Genomic DNA, 21056 nt, shown 5'->3' with positions numbered 1-21056 from the left:
AAGAAAAAAAAAGATGAATGTGTTGAAAGATATGGCCATAAGGGTGGTAAACATCACCTATGAGGACCATTCATATAAATGAGTAATGTTTTGTAGATTGGAGCACAATTGGAAGATGAAAGATGAACCAAAACCATACTAAGGGGGGCTAAAATACCTCTTTAAATAAGTCCTTCCATTTTAAGAGATTATAGAATACACCTTGAAAGATTTCTTGCAAATGATAGCTTGAATGTATGCTTGCTTATGAAAGTATGGATTTCTTTTCTTAATTGATGGAAACCTAATGGGTCAACTAAAATGGTGGGAAAAAATGAAAACCCCTAAAATGGACCCAAGATCCCAAGGTAGAATACCTCACATTGAGTTCAACCTGGACCTCAACATTAGGTGGAGGTCAAGCTTGACCTACTCCATGAAGATTTATTACATTGGGATTATCTCTAGGATCTTAGAGGTAGACAATAAATAATAATAAAAATAGATATAAATTTGAGGAGAAAGTGGAAATTCAAGCATTTGTGTGTGTGTGTGTGTGTGTGTGTGTGTGTACTTCAAGATTGCTAAAATGATGCCTAAGAAGTATTTGGATCTTCCAAGTTAATGTGTGCTAACTTTTAAGATGGTATACTTGGTAATGGGAATGTTGATTCCTTTTCATATGAATTTCCCTCCTTTGTGGGATCTCCTAGTTGTAAAAGTATAGTCAATGTCAAGAATGTTCTTAGGAAAGGAAGTAGTCTAGTTATAGGAAATGGTAAAAGGCAAGATGTTGGGATGATATAAGGAATTAAGAAAAACCTCTTGTTGAACTTTACTTCTTACCCCAAATTAAAATATGGCTCACTAATCAACATGACACCCCTTTGGAGAGCTGCATGTTTTTAGATTTTAGGTAAAGCTAATTGGAAAGATTTCAGATGACATCTATAGAAAAGTGATGGTCTCCCACCCAATATTACTATCCAACTTTTAGAAAATCTAAGATATGTGTCCCTAATCTTGTTGGATTATTTTTTCTTTCATTCTAGTAAGGATACATGGATCTAGAGGTAAAAATCTTCAAGTTTCTTCTCTATTAGCTCCACTTGTTGGGCTATGGAGAGGACAAAATATAATGAGAAATAATGAAGTTGTTAAAAAATTCCTAATCTTATCGCAAGAATAAGCTATTTTTTGTGGGTAGTTTCTCATGGGAATATTTACATTATGAACAATCTTAATAGGCATAGTTTTTATATTATTAATAGATGTGTTCTTTTTTAATGTAATAATGAATCCATTGATTATATCTTTATCCATTACACCTTCATTTTTTGATGTTTGAAACCCTGTCCTCTCCTCCCTCAATGTGGCTTGGATTATTTCTAGTACCATGTGTTTTTTATTTATCAATTTTGATTCATTCCTCTTACTCATCTTATTCTTGTAACAATTATGGGCCAAAATTCTCCCTTTCGTGACCTGATATGTTTGGAAGGAGAGAAATATATAATTATTAGGGACCAAGTTTATAGAGTTATCTATTATTTTTTTCAAATCATAACACAACAATTTATTAAAAATATTAATGCTTTTCTTTCGAAAAATCAAAAGTGCTTCCTACTCTACATGACTTGTGGATCAATCAAAATTGGTATTCACCATAATGTTCTTAAAATTGGTTGGTCAAGTATTTTGAAAAGAAGGTTAGCCAATTGGATACCTTTGAAGATAGGTTTGGTGAAGTTTAATGTTGATTGTTGTGCTAAAGGCCAATCATATATCTGTTCTATTGTATGAGCTATAAGGGATTACAACATGACTTTCATATAAGGATTTGGGAAGAATCTTAGAGTTGTTCTTAGTAACCATGTAGAAGAAATGGTTGTGTGTGACATAGAATAAAGCATTTCAAACACCTAATTATGGAAAATTTATATTAGAGGAGGATTCTAAAATGATTATGGTTTACTTAGGGTAATGTTAGTTAGTTTTGTGTGATATATATTGAGTTTGATGGAATAATATAAAAGAATGTTATATACTTTAAGCCATTATAGATCCTCCATACTCTAAGGGAGGTTAATATCTCTAAAGATTTAATGGCCAACTAGGCCTCTATTCTCAAGTTTAATGCAAGACTAGCTTTGAGTAATATAATAGAAAAAAATGTTATATACTTTCAACCATTATAGATCCTCCATACTCTTAGGGAGGGTAATATCTCTAAAGATTTTATGGCCAACTAGCCTCTGTTCTCAAGTTTGATGCTAGATTAACTTTTACTAATTCCCTAAAAGGCTTAAAGACTTCTTTCCAATAAAAGAAAAAAATTTATTCCTATGATGCTCCAAATTTGGTGGAAAGTCTTTATTAGTATAGAATGCATTTTGAGCATTTAGTGAATTTTATGTTAGACTAATAATGTTAAGTAATAGAGTATGGATGAGAAGTTTATTTGCCAATCATTTTTTAGGATAAATCTAACATTTTAAAAGTTTCCATAGCAATGGTCAAGTACAAAGGAATAAAACTAGAGGAAAAAAATGTTTTTTCTGTAATTTAAGGAACATAGGATATCCTAAAGATATTATGATGTGGGTATTGAAAATCAAAGTTGTAATTTTATAGATTTTGTGTGATGTAGAAAAGAAGATGAATTTATTAATGAGGAATTCTAGAATGGTTTTTTTTTTGGTGGACTTTTCTTACATGTCTCATCAATGGTAAAATAATTGTGATGAAATGCAAGATAAGAGAATCCCCAAAGGATATAATCATAGCCCCCACAAAATAACCACATAGTTGAAGAATAGTAATAACTCAGAGATTTAGATCAAAATAACACATATTCTCATAATAGAATTATCATATTTACATCCAACATGCCCGGTTTTAAGGCCTTCCAAGTTATGACGAAATACAAAGAAATTATAGTAACAGTTCTCCAAGACCTTGCAAGATCCAAACTCTACCTATCCCATATCCATAATTAGCTAGAAAACCCCACGAAGTGTCTAAATTTTTGCTTGCAAGCCATGAAGAAACCTTCTTGTTTCCCAATCCCACACTTACCTACTAGCTCTACTAAACTTTTCTCCTCTCAATTACTCCATGTTGAACTAAATGACTCAGAACACCACACAACCCTCTACTTATACTAAACAAAGCCACAACTCATCCTAGAAAGTTACATAAATAAACCCTTAAATTGAATAAACCCTCAAGCTATAAGTCGGCATGGAAATAAACATAAAATACATGAAATAACTAAATACTTAGGACAAGCCCTAAGTTCACAATGCATAACTAACTCATATGACAACATAAAAGTATGTGCTCTTAGGCATAGATCCACATACCATCCAACAATCCAAATCTAAAACTGCATAAGCCAAATCCCACAAATAGAAGCTTGCAAAAATTTCTCCAAGGTCTTCCAATAAATCAAATACACATTACTAGAAACCACCAAAAAGGCTCTAACTCCAACATGAGCAATCCAATTATTATGTGGACATAGGAAAAGGTCCACCAATATTCCTCAAACATAAATCTAATTGCACAAAACATAACTCCATAAATTTGAGCTTGATGCTTTTGCATAAAGGATTGTTGATTACCCTAGGCTGCTCCTGCATTAGATTGAGTTGAGTTAAAGTAGCATAAATATAAAAATATAAGGAAATTTGAAATTTATATTAATTATACAAATAATTTTTTATTGATAAAGCTTATGATGTGAATAATCATAATGTTTATTTCTCCTTCACAAATGAAAAATATCACTTAAAATATATGAAAGATAATCTATATAGTGGTCCAAACACTTGTATCATATTAAAGGTTAAGCAAAAAATAAAATTGGTTTAATTTAAAGAGGTGATATTTCCTTCTTCAAGAAGGTTTGGCGTTTGCTCAAAAATAGATGTAGAGAGGTTTGTTTTTGTTTTATTGTAATTTTAGATATTTTGGACTTATTCAATTGACAAAAGGAGGAATGACAAAAAAGGAGGTCCAAATTAGTTTAGAATCATGGGTGGGCCTCCTAAGAAAGTGGAGCTCAAGGATTGTAAGAAGCTACTATACAAAATAGAGAACTGTGGGATGAGTTTAGCTTAGTTGGGCTTACCTAATACATTCAAGCTAGGGCTTACATAATATATTCAAGCTATAAAAGGGTTTAACAACACCCTCTCCATAAATTATACAATTCATGGCACAAAGGTATTGTAGCTATTAAAAGTATAAAATTATGTGTTACATCAGAGCTAATTACTAACACAATGAGTATGAAGTGTGAATGGAAAAAAAGTGGAGAGAGAAAGTGTTGGAGATTGCAAAACTACATGAGATATATTTTGAGAAGGGTGAGAAATTTGTGATTTGGCTAATGGTAATGGGTATAAGAATCTTCCCTTTCCCCTTCTTATGATCTAGTATGTATGTACATTATGAACTAATTTATGTTAGAGGTTCATATTACTTCTTTTCACATATACCATTTTCCCATTTTAAACCATATAAGACATGGAATTTTTTTTGTTGTGACTTGTTTAATTTTCTCTTCCCTAATTAAAGTAATGTCAAGGGTAAATTCTCTTCCCTTTATTAGGGTTAAATCTATGTGTTATATCAATATATATTTGATAAATCTCATTTGTGTAGTTGGTACAATACTTACCCCCAATTGGAGGGCCAAAAAGTTGAAGAATTCCCTTGTACCATGGTCAAAAATGATCTTTTAGGTATAATCCCTCTCCCTAAAATCTCAAACCCTAAACCTAAGAGAAAGAAAAATGAAAAGGAAAAGCATCCACATGCTCTTCCAAAAATTTCATATGAAGAGGCACTCAATGATACTACCCTAGATAAAAGTAAAGCCACATTCATAATTAAACTAACCCTCCAAAATTCAAGGAAAAAAAATCTAGAGCCAAACTTGGTTTTTGATCAAGAATGGGTTAGTTTGCATGACTTTAAAAATTCCTAGGTCACTATCTAAGCACCTCACATACACCACTGAAACTGTCAAAGGTTAATATGTGAGAATTAAGCTTGCAGCCTAAGAATCTATATTTGGACCATCACATAACCATCGTTGGTCCAAGGAGAAGTCTAGTCCATTAGCTTTTTTATATGGAATTTCATGTGCTTGTTGCCTACAACTTTCCTATTCAAATTCATTATTCAACCAACATGTACAACTTATTTTTAGTGTGAGGAGTTAACGTAACGAAGATCAGTGATATGATGTAATGATTAATTGGAGGTTGGCATGGCATATGAAAATGTAGAATGCTTATATTTTGTTGCTTGGATATTTTAGTGGGAGAGAGTTAATTTAATTTCAGAGAGAGAGAGAGAGAGAGAGAGAGAGAGAGAGAGAGAGAGAGAGATTAATTCCCCACTAATTAAAAACTATCTCTCTCCCCATACTAAAACTTCTAGAAAGAAGTTCAAGTTTGGATTCCTCTCTACCTAATTTTTTTCAAAACTACCTCCATCTATGTACTAAAATCATCTCTCACTATGTATTGAAACATTTTTCCCTAATCCTAACCAGTACCAAAGATCTAAACAAGAACTAAAGGCAAAAACAAAGATGTTTCTATATGCAAGAGTAGTTGGTGGTTACAAAAAGTAGTGGTTGAGGAATACACACAAAAGAAAGTGTGAAGGAGGAGATTTTAAATAGTAAGAAATGTTGTGGATGCTCAGCCACCCAAAGCCAGACAAGTGACATGAAATACATTTGACTAAGTGTTCTAATCTTTGGTCTATTGTAAATGATTCTCTGGTCACTTGAAAGTCTATACATTAAAGTCTTTCATATTTTGAGAAACATGAGGTAATATTTTGACTGAAAGCCATTAAGAGTGGTTCAAGTTTTTGGAATGAAATTAGGTACTATTTCTTTGTTTTGCAATGTATCCCTTGTCACTTCTTGGAGCTCAATGAATATGTGGATATGTATTTGAGATACAAAACCATCAACATCAAAATTGTTAAGTGTAGTGTACTATGTGTGGGCAATGTATCTAAATGAGACCTTTCTCAATTGTACATGAATTGTTTGATAGAATGTCTACACTAAGCATCCTTTCCCTATTGAAAAGGTAGAAAATATACATCACTCCTTAGAACCATTTCCCTACTAGGAGGGAACCAATCAGAAGTATGAATGGTTAGGAAGTGACTGAATTTTATGTGTGTATTTAGAGGTAAGTGCCTACAAGCAAAGATAGATGAAATGGAAACTCAAAATATGACCATAGACAAGGTGCATGACCTATTTGGAAAATTATCTTTCACTTCTCTAGCCATGCCATTTCATGGGTACATATACAAGGTATATAATTTGTTTTACTAGCTTTAATTCACCTTCCAACTTGTGGCATTCAAGATATGATGAGCATAGCAATTACAAGGTCTGTGAGCCATTATATCATCCCATGGCTATAATTAGTCTAATTAAAAGACACTCTACTAGTAGTTATACCATTTTAAAATTGCAGTTACATTTTTTTCAATGTAGGAGTTTTGAACAAAGTCAAAAATACATATGGGAAGATATTTTAAATCTAGTAGGGAATGATGCTTCATGGTGGTTAGGTTAATGACTTTCTAATGAAAACACATACGATGATTAATGGTTGTGTGAATATAAAAAATATGCAAACTATTTGATCGAATGCCTCTATGCATTATGCAAATCGTCGCCTTCACAAAGTTTACTGAAATGGATGCATGGAATGGAATGGTTTTGGAAGTTTACAATTCGAATAAGAATTGAAAAATCATAAACTATTCTTTATAATGAGATCTCCTTGCTTATAAGTGGGCAAAATTTAGAGACATTAAAAAAAGTTGTTTGAATTCCTTGCATGCCAATGCAAAAATGTGATATTTTGAGTATTGCCACCATGTGAAATGTGGAATGTAGAAGATGCATAACATGTGTTTAAAAGAATGCCTCTTAGAGACATCATTGCATTGGATAATATGATTGAAAGCATCCTAACTATTTGACAAAAACCCTCAATCAATATATTGAATATTATTGGTGAAATGTTAAGTGGAAATAAATCCACACTAAGAAGATTCATTGGTCAAAGGCCTACATATACATAAAAACTTTGAAAATCATGAAGGAAATTTAGATTTGAAAAGCATAAAGTTAAATTTTGATATGATACTTTAGGTGAATTTGTATACTTTGAAGCTAATGGTCTGAAAATATAAAGTCAGAGGAACATCTATTAAGGATTTTGGCAAGCAATACTATGTGGTAAAAATTCCAAGGCAAGGAGCCTCCTATGATATTAATAAGCATGCTTCCCGAGATATCAGATACAAAGATGAGATATGTGGAAATTATAGATTCTTGGAACATGATGAGCAGAGAAGGTAGATCACCTCTAGCACAACAAACATTGGAAAGTGGTCTAGCCCATGTAGGAGGACATCCACTTGCATTTCAGTGTGTGGAACTAATTTTGGAGTTTGTCAAGACATGTGATTAGAATTCTAGGGACATCAAGATCTCAAGAGGTAATATTGTGGCAAGGCTAGATCTTGAGTCTATTTCCATCACATTCAGATTGCAAGTAAGGGAAGAATTCATAGAAATATCTAAAGAAGGTGCTCAAGGATACTTCCATCAGAATAAGAACACATGTTTGAATGTTATTACTAGGAGCTGGCTAGATCAACCTAGAAGAGGATAGTCATAGTTACCAAGAGTGTTATGTAGAAATATCTTTAATGAAGACATTTTTTATATGATAATTCTCCTCAATAGAGTAATGGGAAATCAAACTATTGAAGACTTTTAGGATTGTATTTTTTTGTACATTAGTACCATCACCACTAGAAAACAATTTATAGATTGGGGAGAAATGATTAGTGATGCCCTTCATCACTAGTTAACTAAATTCAATGCAATTCAAATTTTTTACATGTCCTCATTGTTAAAAGTAAAGGATATCTAATAGATAAACAATTAAAAATATTTGTTTATTAATTCTAAATCAAATAGGTAAAATGATATTACTTATCTTCACTATTTTGCAGCAGGTTCTAGAGTTCTTCCTTCTTTAGCTCTGATTGCTTTTACTAGATCTCTGTAAGACAAATGAAATAATAATAGCAATTGATATTCTAATGTGAATATTATACTGTAGGTACTTGTATTTCCTTTTTGTAATATGTTCACTATAGTTGAAGGAACTCAAATACATATGCACCCAAAAGCTATGACTCCAAAGGGTCATGCCACTACGTGATCCAAGGGCCATGTAGGGACATGGCCCTTTGAAGTCAGTAAGAGTGCCAAGTCATAAGTTGTAAACCCAACACAAGATGCAATATATATTACACAGGTTCTAGCATCCTAATTGTACATTTGTCAAGGATAGCAATACACCCAACAATAATCATCAATCATGAGTAATACAGAGTTCAATAGTGATATATGTCATGATTTAAATGCAAAGTTCAATAGCAAGGTTTGTCAAGAGTAATGTGAATCTTGACCAGTTAAGTTGGTCGATAATGCATATAAATACTGTCACAATATATGTACATAATAGGGATGTATGTATATGTACATGTATGCATACATCATTATGAATACATGTATGTATATATAGGTCTCTATCATGTATATCAGATAGTGATGCATATGTACTTCTCTACAATATAAGATAGATATCAAAGTTAGAACACAAATTTCTTATATCTTTGAAATATAGTTACAAATAGTAAAATTGTTGAGAAACATGTGTCTCAACCTTGCAATCTTTTCTTGGAAAATTCCAGAATTAGTTTGTGGGAGTTTTCCACTTGTTTATGCATTGGAAAGTGGTTAGTGAGTTGTTAAATGAGTCTTGTCCTTAGTAGAATATAGGTAGGCTATTTTTAGAGCCTTGATGACTCATTTTGTGACTTTTATGGGGGTCTAGACTAAGAAACAAAATTGTGGACAGGATTACTATTTTTAACCTGGTTGTTGTCAAAAATGGGTAACATGTGGCATGGTAGTTTTGCTCATGGTTTTGTAAAACCATAAGTGGTTTCCAGGTTGTAAAATCACTATAAAAGGAGGGCTTGGGGAGGTGTTTGTGTAATTGAGTTTAGTTTACAAGACTGGTGCTAGAAGGAGTCTCTCCAAGTTCGAGTTGTGGTGATATGCTCCTATAAGAACTTGCATTGCAAGTGTATTGTAATCATCTTGGTTTGATAATACATTGTGCGAGTTTTGGAGGGTGGGGTTTTTCTCCCGGAAGGGTTTCCCCATGGTAATCATTATGTTGTGTGTTCTTTGTTATTTTGATTATTCAATTATGCATTTCTTGAGATCTTTGCAATAGTTACTTTGATTTGCATAATCGTCCTCTCAAAGATTAGCGTAGGAAGTGATTTCGTGAACCTTTGCTTCCTTACAATTGGTATCAGAGCCTGGCCAGTTTTGGTTCTATTTGTTGGGTACAAGGTTTTTTGAGCTAATCAAGGTTTGAGTGGGAGCTTGTGCAGAGCATTTAATTTATGTGTTGCAGGATTGAAAAGATGGCAAGCATGTCAGGGAGAATTGATGTTGAAAAGTTTTTTGGTACAAACTTTGAGATGTTGAAGTTGAAGATGGAAGATTTGTTGACTGATTGGGATCTATAGGATGTGATTGATGAGAACAAGCCGAGGCCCACAGATCCAACATTAGCTGCACAATATGATGTGAATGATAGAAAAGCTAAAGGTCTCATTAGATTGTGTCTTGCAGACTCGATTCTGATTAATGTCCATGAAGAACCTACCGCGAAGAAGCTTTGGAAAAAGCTTAGTGAGATCTATCAAGCGAAATCACTTGTGAATAAGATTTTCTTGAGGAAGAAGTTGTATTCCTTGAGAATGGAAGAAGGTGGACAAATTTTTGAGCATCTGGAAAGGTTTAATATGTTGGTGACTCAGTTGACCTCAGTAGGGGTGCCAATGGATGAAGAAGAAAGGTGTCAAATCTTGTTATGTTCATTGCCAGACTCATGGGATAGTCTTGTGATAGCTATAGGGAGCACTTCAGTTATCTTGAAGATGGAGGACGTTGTTGGTTCTCTACTTTCTGAGGAGATGAGAAGGAAGGTCTCTCTGAATGCCAAAGAGGCTTTGAGTGTTCACGGAAGACCAAAATAAAAAGGCAAGAATGAAAAGCAGCATGGCCATTCTAAGTCCAAAAATAAGGGGAGATCGAAATCCCCTAGTAAGTCCAAGGCAATCTGCTGGAATTGCAGCAAATCTAGACACTTTCAAAAGGACTGCAAAGAGGAGAAGAAAAAGAAGAAGAAGAAGAAGCAAGATTCTGATTCTGAGTTTGAGAAGGAAGATGGAGATGCTTTCATTGTAGCCTTGGCCACTCACGCAGGTGAAAATGCATGGTTAATAGATTCAGGTGCATCTTTCCACATGACTCCTAATAGGAACTGGTTTAGTAAGTATGAAAATTTTGATGGTGGTAAGGTGTATTTGGGTGATAATTTAGTACTTGATATTGTTGGTTGTGGAAGTATTCGTGTGAAATTTTTTGATGTAGAATTAGAAGATTTGATGGTGTCTTGCATATCCCTGGACTAGCAAGGAATTTGTTATCTGTTAGTAAGCTAATAGATGCGGGTGTGCATGTACAGTTTTCTGAAGCAGGTGTAAAAATGGTGAGAGGCGCTATGGTAATAGCAAGAGGGAGTAGATTGGGTATATTGTACCAACTTGATGCACACATAGTCGAGTGCAATAGTACTTTTGACAATATTGTGAAAAAGACTACTCAGTTGGAGAAGGAGAGATTTTCTCTTTCAACAGATGGTCATGGTTTTTGGGTACCCAAGGGTGCTCTGTCTACTGAATCAAAGTTTCTTGCAGAGAAGACTATGTTATGGCATGAGAGACTTGGCCACATAGGTGAGAAGGGCCTACAGACCTTGAAAAATAAGAACCTTGTTGATGGGTTGAATGACTGCAATCTTGACTTTGATTTTTGTGAGCATTGTATCTATGGTAAACAAAACCGCATTCATTTTTATTTGAGTTCTCATAAGTCTTCATGTATTTTGGATCTAATTCATTCGGATGTATTTGTTCTAGTTGATGTTCCTTCTATTGGTAGATCAATTTATTATGTTTCTTTCGTTGATGATTTTAGTAGAAGAACATGGGTTTATTTCCTTAGGAGTAAAGCTAAAGTTTTCAGTCATTTCAAAGAATTTAAGGCAATGGTTGAATTGCAGACTGAAAAGAAAATAAAATGCTTGAGAATTGATAATGGTGGTGAATTTTGCTCCAATATTTTTGACACATTTTGTAAAGATTGTGGTATTAAAAGAGAGAAGACAACTCCATATTCTCCACAGAAGAATGGAGTTGCAGAAAGAATGAACATGACCTTGATGGAGAAGGCTAGGAGTATGCTGAGTGGTGCTGGACTAGAACAAAAGTTCTGGGCTGAAGCTGTAGCCACTGCCTGCTACTTGATAAACAGGTCTCCTACATCAGCTCTTGTTGATAAGATGCCAATGGAAGCGTGGTCAGGCCACAAGCCTTCACTTAGACATCTGAGAGTGTTTGGTTGTGAGGCATATGCTCATGTGCCAAAGGAGAAGTGAAAAAAATTGGACAACAAAGCTGTCAAATGTATCTTCATCGGATATAGTTATGGTGTGAAAGGATACATGCTTTGGGATCCTATTGCACAAAAGGTATTTTATTCCAGAAGTGTTAGTTTTAGAGAAACTAAGCCTTCTTCTGTTACAGTGCAGCCAGAACAAATTAAAGAAAAGAAAGATGTGATTCAACTTCCTACTACACCTGAGAAAGTTGAATCAAGGCCCTTAGAAAGACGAGATGTTGAAGAGAGCTCTATGAGTTCTGAATCATCAGAGGAAGAGGGAGAACCTAATCACAAACCTGAACCTCTTGAACCTGAACCAGATCTTGTTCAAAGATCTACTAGACAAAGGAAACCACCTGAAAGGTATGGGTATTCTCCTGATGATTGGAGGTGCATATTTTTATTGAATGCTAACATTGATGAACCGAGATCTATAGAAGAGGCTCTTGGTATGAATGATTCAGAGTCCTGGAAAATAGCCATGGATGAAGAAATGGAAGCTCTTAAGAGGAATCAAACATGGGACCTTGTACCATTACTTGAAGGAAAAAAGCCTATTGGTTGTAAATGGGTGTTCAAAAGGAAGATGGGTTCAGATGGAAGCATTGAGAAGTATAAAGCACATTTGGTTGTAAAAGGTTACTCTCAAGTTGAGGGAGTAGATTATGGTGAGATTTTTTCTCCAGTAGCCAAAATGACATCCACTAGATTTTTGCTTTCTATTGCAGCAGCTTATGACCTAGAGATCGAGCAAATGGATGTGAAAACTACTTTCCTTCATGGAGATTTGGAGGAAGAAATTTACATGTCACAGCCAGAGCACTATGTGGTGAAAGGTAAAATTCATTTGGTCTGTAAATTAAAGAAATCCTTGTATGGTTTAAAATAGAGTCCTAGGATGTGGTACCGGAAGTTTGATACATATGTGTTGAGTTTGGGATTTGTGAGATCTAAATCTGATCATTGTATATATTTCAAATCTGATGGTGATGGTTTTCTAGTTATTGCCTTGTATGTCAATGACATGTTGTTTATTGGCAAAGGAAAAGGTTTGATTGTAGAGTTAAAATCTCAACTCTCAATAAAGTTTGAAATGAAAGATCTTGGTGTAGCTAGGTACATTCTGGGAATGGAGATTATAAGAGATAGACAGAACAAAAAGTTTTGGCTAGGCCAAAGTAAGTATGTTGGTACTATTTTGAAAAGATTCAATATGCAAGATTCAAGACCATTGAGTGTTCTGGTTACTATGGGAACAAAGCTTTCTAGCTCATAGTGTCCTACATCCCCATTAGAGATGGAAGAGATTAGTCGAGTACCATATCAGAGTGTTGTTGGAAGTTTGATGTATGCTATGGTTTGTACAAGACCAGACATTGCCCAAGTAGTGGGAGTACTTTCCCGTTATATGTCTAATCCAGGAAGAGCACATTGGGATGCAGTAAAAAGAGTTTTCAGATACTTGCAGGGTACCTTAGAGTACTCAATATGTTTTCATGGAACAGGAAGTGAGCATTCCTTGGATATTCGAGGCTATGTGGATTCAAACTGGGCTAGTGATGGTGATAGAAGAAGATCCACCAGTGCATATGTGTTTACATTATTTGGTGGTGCAATTAGTTGGATGAGTAAACGACAGGCTGTGGTCGCTTTGTCCACTACTGAGGCAGAGTATATGGCAGCTACTCATGCCTGCAAAGAAGCCATCTAGCTAAAGAGATTGTGCTCAGATATAGAGTTCAAACAGGGTGTAGTAACAATTTATAGTGACAGCCAGAGTGCAATTTGCCTAGTAAAGAACCTAACTTTTCATGCGAGGACCAAGCACATTGATGTACAATATCATTTTGCAAGAGATATGGTCGAGGATGGCAACGTGAAGCTGGAAAAGGTAGAGACTTTGGCGAATGTTGCTAATGCATTAACTAAGCCCATGAGCACAGAGAAATTCAGATGGTGTTCAGAGTCCATGGCCCTCTCGGCCCCTAGCAATTAAGTCCATGATATTTCAGATCCCCTGACTTTTGCAAAGTGTTTGACAAGTGGGAGAATGTTGAGAAACATGTGTCTCAACCTTGCAATCTTTTCTTGGAAAATTCCAGAATTAGTTTGTGGGATTTTTCCACTTGTTTATGCATTGGAAAGTGGTTAGTGAGTTGTTAAATGAGTCTTGTCCTTAGTAGAATATAGGTAGGCTATTTTTAGAACCTTGATGACTCATTTTGTGACTTTTATGGGGGTCTAGACTAAGAGACAAAATTGTGGATGGGATTACTATTTTTAACCTGGTTGTTGTCAAAAATGGGTAACATGTGGCATGGTAGTTTTGCTCATGGTTTTGTAAAACCATAAGTGGTTTTCAGGTTGTAAAATCACTATAAAAGGAGGGCTTGGGGAGGTGTTTGTGTAATTGAGCTTAGTTTGCAAGACTAGTGCTAGAAGGAGTCTCTCCAAGTTCGAGTTGTGGTGATATGCTCTTGTAAGAACTTGCATTGCAAGTGTATTGTAATCATCTTGGTTTGATAATACATTGTACGAGTTTTGGAGGGTGGGGTTTTTCTCCCAGAAGGGTTTCCCCATGGTAGTCACTGTGTTGTGTGTTCTTTGTTATTTTGATTATGTTATTATGCATTTCTTGATATCTTTGCAATAGTTACTGTGATTTGCATAATCATCCTCTCAAAGATTAGCGTAGGAAGCGATTTCGCACACCTTTGCTTCCTTACAAAAATCATGGAAGATTCAAATTTATTTCTCCTGACGCTAAAAATCAACACTCCCTCTTTAGCTAGGGAGAAGGATAACTTGATCAGAGTCATCTATTAAGCAATACTATAAGAGTAGTAATTGATCTCTACTTGCACTTAAGCAATGTCTAGAGACAACGCAGACAACCTCTACTTGCACTTAAGAAATATCTAGAGGAGCTTAAAATAATCTCTACTTGCACTTAAGAAATGTCTAGAGAAGCCCAAAAATAATCTCTACTTGCACTTAAGCAATGTCTAGAGAAGCCCAAAAATAATCTCTACTTACAAGATCGTCACCTTGTAAATAATTAAAGATTACTAAATATGTCCATGAAAGATCGTTACCTTTCATAACATATAAAATAGAAGAAACAAAAAAATCTTTTATTTCAAAAAAAATTCATTACAAATAATCATACCAAGCCTTTCCTTGAAATATTTCAGTTTCACTTTAGCAAGAGGTTTGGTAAGAATATCAACTGATTGATCATTAGTACATATATATTCCAATTGAATAACTCCTCGATTAACTATATCCCTAATGTAATGAAATGGAATTTCAATATATTTAGAGTAATTGTGAAACACAGGATTAGAGGAAAGCTTGATACAACTTTGATTATCACAATAAATCACAGTAGGCTTCAATGGTATTTTGAAGAGATCTAAAAGCAAATTTCAAAGCCATACCACTTCTCTGGCACATGGGGAGGATGCAATATACTTGGTTTTAGTAGAGCTCAAGGCTACAAAAGTTTTTTTCTGACAAGTCCAAGAGATCATACCGAATCCAAGATTAAAATAGTATCCTGAAGTACTCTTGTACTCAATAGAACTTCTAGCCCAATCAGAATCAGAGTATCTAGTTAGCTCAAGATTAACTTTGTTATATTTGATTCCGATTTCAATAGTACCCTTTAGATACCTCATTATGTATTTAGCTTCCTGCAAGTGTATCTTCTTAGGTGAGCACATGAACTAACTTAAGGTATGAGTTGCATAACAAATATTAGGACAAGTATTAACAAGGTACATTAAGGATCCAATAATCTATCGATAATAAGTAGGATCCACATCTTCATATTCATTCATGTCATCTTTTAGTTTGTGTAAGTTTATCTCCATAGGTGTAGTAGCTAGTTTGCATTCCATCATACCAAATTTGGTTAATATGTCAACTATGTATTTTCCCTGATTTAGTATAATGCAGTTGTCTAGTTACCAAATTTCTAACCCCAAAAAATAGTGAAGTAACCCTAGGTCCTTCATTTCAAATTCGGCAGAGAGATCTTGTTTGCATTTTTCTATAAGATGTTCATCACCTATAATAAGTAAATCATCAATGTATAATACAAAGATAACCATATCATCACCTTCAGTTTTGAAGTATAAATTTGGATTAGCTTCATTTTTCACAAATCCCAATTTCAGTAGATAATTATCTATTATTTCATACCAAGCTCTGGGAGCCTGTTTAAGAGGTCATAAAGTGCCTTCTTCAATTTACAAACATGAGTGTGGTGATCAAATATACTAAACCCTTCTAGTTGTTCAACTTAAACTTCTTCTTCAATCTTACCATTGGGAAATGTTGTTTTGACATCCATTTGATGAACTTTCCATCCTTTAGAAGCAGCAATAGCTAGAATTGTTCTGACTAAGGTATATCTAGCAATAGGGGCAAAAGTCTATCATAATCGATGCCTTCCTTTTGAGAGAATCCTCAAGCTACGAATCTTGCCTTGTATTTTTCAATACTGCCATTTGCAACATGTTTAATTTTGAACAACCATTTAGAAGAAACAACAAATTTGTTTTTAGGTCTTGGTACTATATCCCAAACATCATTTTTCAATATGAATTATATTCTTCAATCATGGCTTCCTTCCAATATTGATACAAAACTGCTTGTTTAACATTGGCAGTTTCAAATTTTATGAGTTCAAATAATAGAGCAACATAGCAGGATTGGTTCCTAGTCCTTTTGCTTTCCTAAATTACATCATCTAGTTCAACTTGATTTTCAGCTAACACCTTTCTAGCCTAGAGGGGTCTCTTCTTATTGTTAAGGTTGATGTTTCCCAATATAGAGTGAGGATAATGATTTTGAATGTAGATGGTTGTATTGGAGGCTTCAGCCCAAAAGAAGTAATGGAGTTTTTGATCATGTAACATGGCCCTGGCTAACTCAACAAAGGATCTATTTTTTCTTTCAGCTATTCCATTCTTTTGAGGATTATAAGGTACATAATACTCCCTCTTAATCCCAATAGAAATAAATTTTTTTTTGAAAATATCAAAAGTGAATTCACCCGCATTATCATACCTAAGGGTTTTGATCTTTTGTCCAGATTGATTTTCAACTAGGGCTTTAAACTCTTTAAACTTGGATAAGACTTCAGAAGACTCCTTTTGTTTCAAAAAATAAATCCATGTTCTCCTAGAGTAGTCATCAATGAAAGTTACATAAAATTGACATCCATTTAGAGAGGGAACTGACATAGGACCACAAAGATCTGTATGAATCAACTCAAGTATGTTTTCAGATTTATGAACACTATTGGCAAATGAGTGTTTAGTGTTTTTCCCCAAGGCACACTCGTTACAAATACTTGAGTGATTTGAATTTAGATTTGGAAGACCTTTTACAATTTTACTTATAGATGCTAAAGCTCAAAAAACTAAGATGACCTAATCTTCTATGCCAAATTTCAATAGAGTTAGTCTTATTTCCACTAAGAGTTAAGTTTAACTCTCGGTTTTGAAAATTATATAGTTCGCCATCTTAATGCCTTTTAAAAAAATTCTTTTTCCATGGTTCACCATCTTAATGCCTTTTAAAAAAATTCTTTTTCCCTTAAATTAGACTCAAAATTTAATATTTGCAATGGTTTTCTTATCAGTGCAGCCTTGATACCATGTTAAAAGTAAAGGATCTCTGGTAGATAAACAATTACAAATATTTTTTTATTAATTCTAAATCAAATAGGTAGAATGATATTACTTATCTTCACTATTTTGCAATAGGTTCTAGAGTTCTTCCTTCTTCATCTTTGATTTCTTTTACTAGATCTTTATAAGACAAATGAAATAATAATAGTAATTGATATTCTAATGTGAATATTATACTGTAGGTACTTGTATTGCCTTTTTGTAATATGTTCAGTATAGTTGAAGGAACTCAAATATATATGCACCTGAACAGCCATGACTCCAAAAAGTCATGCCTCTACATGGCCCAAGGGCCATGTAGGGACATGGCCCTTCAAAGTCATGTTTGGTATAATTTTTTTGTGTTTATTATTTTGTTGCCCGATAACATAAGGCATAATCTCGATATTATTAAGAGTGCCAAGTCACAGGTTGTAAACTTGACACAAGATGCAATATATATTGCACAGATTCTAGCATCCCAACTGTACTTTCATCGAGGATAGCAATACGCCCAGTGATGATCATCAATCATGAATAATATAGAGTTCAAAAGTGATATCTATCATTATTTAAATGCAAATTTCAATAGCAAGGTCTGTCAAGAGTAATGTGAATCTTGACCACTTAAGTTGGTTGATAATGCATATAAATACTATCACAATATATGTACATAATAGGGATGTAGGTATATGTACATGTATGTATATATAGGTCTCTATCATGTATATTAGAAAGTGATGCATAGATACTTCTCTGCAATATAAGACAGATATCAGAGTTAGAACACAAATTGCTTATATCTTTGAAATATAGATACAAATAATAACATCATGGAAGATTCAGATTTACTTCTCCTCACACTAAACATCAACACTCATACCTAATGTATGCAATTTTTAGTTTGAAGTCATGGCTCGATCTTAATCTTTATAGGGACTATAACTTAACCATGCAAATTTATAATTATTACCTCCAGTTGCAATTAAAACAAAGCAATTTACACTTCTATGGGGTGAATGATGCTTTCCCTATGCTCACAACTAGAGAGCTACAGGGAGATATAGGACTCTGAACTTCTCTTGAAGTAGCCAGTCTCATCGGAACTTATGCTACCTTTTTCATTCTTTACCCTTGATTCACTTACATATACATTGGAGGTTTTCAGTATTATCCTCTCATGTTGCCTTGCTTTGTAGATGATAGGTCGGTGCTTTCTGAAGTTTGCAAAAAAAATAGTCAGGTAAACAAAAAGTGCATGAACAAAAGATCAATTCCTTTCTCAATTGGTATTGGGTACGATAGTTTTCTTTCTTCTTCTAATGCTGAAAATATCAAGAGATCTATGCTAAACATTACTTTATACTCTTTCCACAGTCATTTCCCATTTGATGGTAGTGAGCATGTTAAAAACAACTTGGCACTAGGATCTAGCTATTTCCATTTCCCTACAATGGAAGACTATTGGGAAAACTACAAAAATGACTTTGAAGTGAGAAGAAGGGACTAAATAAGATTCGTGGTATAATAAATCATTGATTACAAAATGAGATGGAATGTGATAGACATAAAAGAGGATGGGTTAGACTTAATTGATCCTTTCTTCTTTGAGTGGATACAATTGTTAGAATTGTCATATATTAATTGGTCTCTATCAAAATCGAAAGACTTCAAGGAAAAAACCTTCTTTGTGATTCAACGACCTGAGAATTGGTTAAAGAATAAAGTCAAAGAAGCCATGGCCACTAAATCAACAATAAGAGGTAGTGCAAAGGGAAAAAAAAATTCTTAGGAAGTTACATCAGTTTCAGCCATTCCATCTTCTATCCATACTTCTTCAGGTGCTTTACATAGTACACAAGGTGTAGATGATGGTGAAGATATGAATAAATGAGTTGATCTAGTTTCGAGATGTGAACTCAATGCAGTCACCAAGAAGAGGAGATCAAAACCCAAGGATAAGACTTTAAAACCAATTCAAAAGATGATAAATGAAGCTTCTGAGATGAACTATTTACCATCATCATTCATAGATGAGATGATTCAATCCATAGCATCCCCTACATGCTCATTGTCTCCTAAAAGTGCAGAAGCAACTCAAGAGATGCCAGTTGCAGATAATGTGCATAACTTGGATTTATCATCTATAGTCCTACAAGTTCCTTCAGTAATCGACTCATCTACCGATATCTCAACATCTTGGTTACAACAAAATTTGGAGAGAAAGAAGAAAAGGATGATCCAATTAGAAGCACCAAATCTAGATGTCATAGCTGATTTAGTGCATAGAGGTATGAATATGAAGAAGACTAGAATAGATTCTAAACTAGCAGTGAATCCTACCTCTAGAAACCTATTTGTTGAAATTATAAAACTTGTCATAGAGAAGGACATAAATGAGGCAGACAAAGCTTATTTTAGCATAAATAAAGTGGATCTAGGCTAGACCACTCACAAAGGAAGAGAGCATAATTTTTAAGTGCCAGTTGTTGTCTTGACGGAACAATCAAGGAGAGATAAACAAACTAAAAACCAACTTAAGTGTCAAGTTCGAGCCCTTTCTGTTAGTCTCATAATGGTTTTGACATTTGAGTGCCAACACACTTAACCACTTTCTATATTGAAGCTGAGTACACTGTGTATGCCGAGTCAGAAAATCCAATAGGTGCCGAGTGATCTTCAAGACTTGATCTAAATCCTTTTACAACAAGCTAAGATTAGATAAAGTGGAATTATGCACAATAACTAAGATAATAAATGAAAATACTAATTTAATTGATTTAATTTGAAGTAGTAGACCTAAATAACTTTCCCATTCTAATAGTGAAAATGTTTGTGATGACAATGTAAGGAGAGATTGGAACAACCAACAATCTTGGGAAAAAGAGTGGACAATTTCAGAAGAAAGTGAACATTAAGGGCTCATTTGGTTGATGGACTATGATTTTAGAATTGGCATTTGGAATTTGATTTGGGACCATTTGGGTCATCAAGAATTTATTTTGAAAATACACATTTTCTCTGTTTGGTTGCACATTTCTAAAATTGGAATACAGCCTCTGCTCATTTTTTATTTTCTCAAGTTAATCATGCTAGCCTTATTATTGATAGATTGATAGTTAAAGCTTCCTCTACTGTCCAAAGACTATGTAGAGGAATACAATGGTGATCAATACAATTTCGCCCAATGTAAATCCCGATTTGGCATGGTCTGCTCAACGAGGGTTTTGATGTAGACATGGCTCAGCTTTGATGTCTTGAATATATCAGTGAGTGATCAGACTTGATTAATGTGCTCACACAGATTGGATGTGGTTGGAGTATTTGGATGCAAACCCGTGATTGGTGGGTTCACTAGTCCGCATTATGGAAGGAGATCCGTAGCCGAAGTATGTCTGATCGGAAGGCAAACCCGTCAAAGGTGGTGTCACTACTCAAGGAAAGTCCGCTTCATGACTTGACTGTAGCAGAGCACGGGACAGGAAAATGTGATTAAGCTGAGAAAATTAAAAATGAGCAGCGGGCAGAGGCGGCAACGAAAAAAAATCCCATGTTGCGAAAATGAGCACCAAATCAACCGGAAGTTAAAAAAAAAAAAACAATTTTATTTCAATAATTTGAAATGTTTGTATTTGGAAAAATGGAATTAGAATAGGTATTTGGACAATTCTACTTATTTAGATAGAAGATGGAATTCTGATTTGGGAGTAAATGAAGATACCATATTTTTTTTTTTC

At 34.3% G+C, this 21056-nt stretch overlaps 1 pseudogene; it reads left to right on the top strand.

Moving 5' to 3' along the window:
* LOC149575236 (serine carboxypeptidase-like 26) overlaps positions 1–20815 on the top strand; it is a 32907-nt pseudogene extending 12092 nt beyond the window's left edge.
* The last annotated feature ends 241 nt before the right edge of the window (positions 20816–21056 follow it).

This window comes from Cupressus sempervirens, chromosome 2 (assembly GCF_028749045.1).
Source record: "Cupressus sempervirens isolate cs-2001-9-10 chromosome 2, ASM2874904v1, whole genome shotgun sequence".
Lineage (NCBI taxonomy): Eukaryota > Viridiplantae > Streptophyta > Pinopsida > Cupressales > Cupressaceae > Cupressus > Cupressus sempervirens.
Note: the sequence above shows the minus strand (reverse complement) of the source record. Positions and strands in the feature narration are given on the sequence as shown.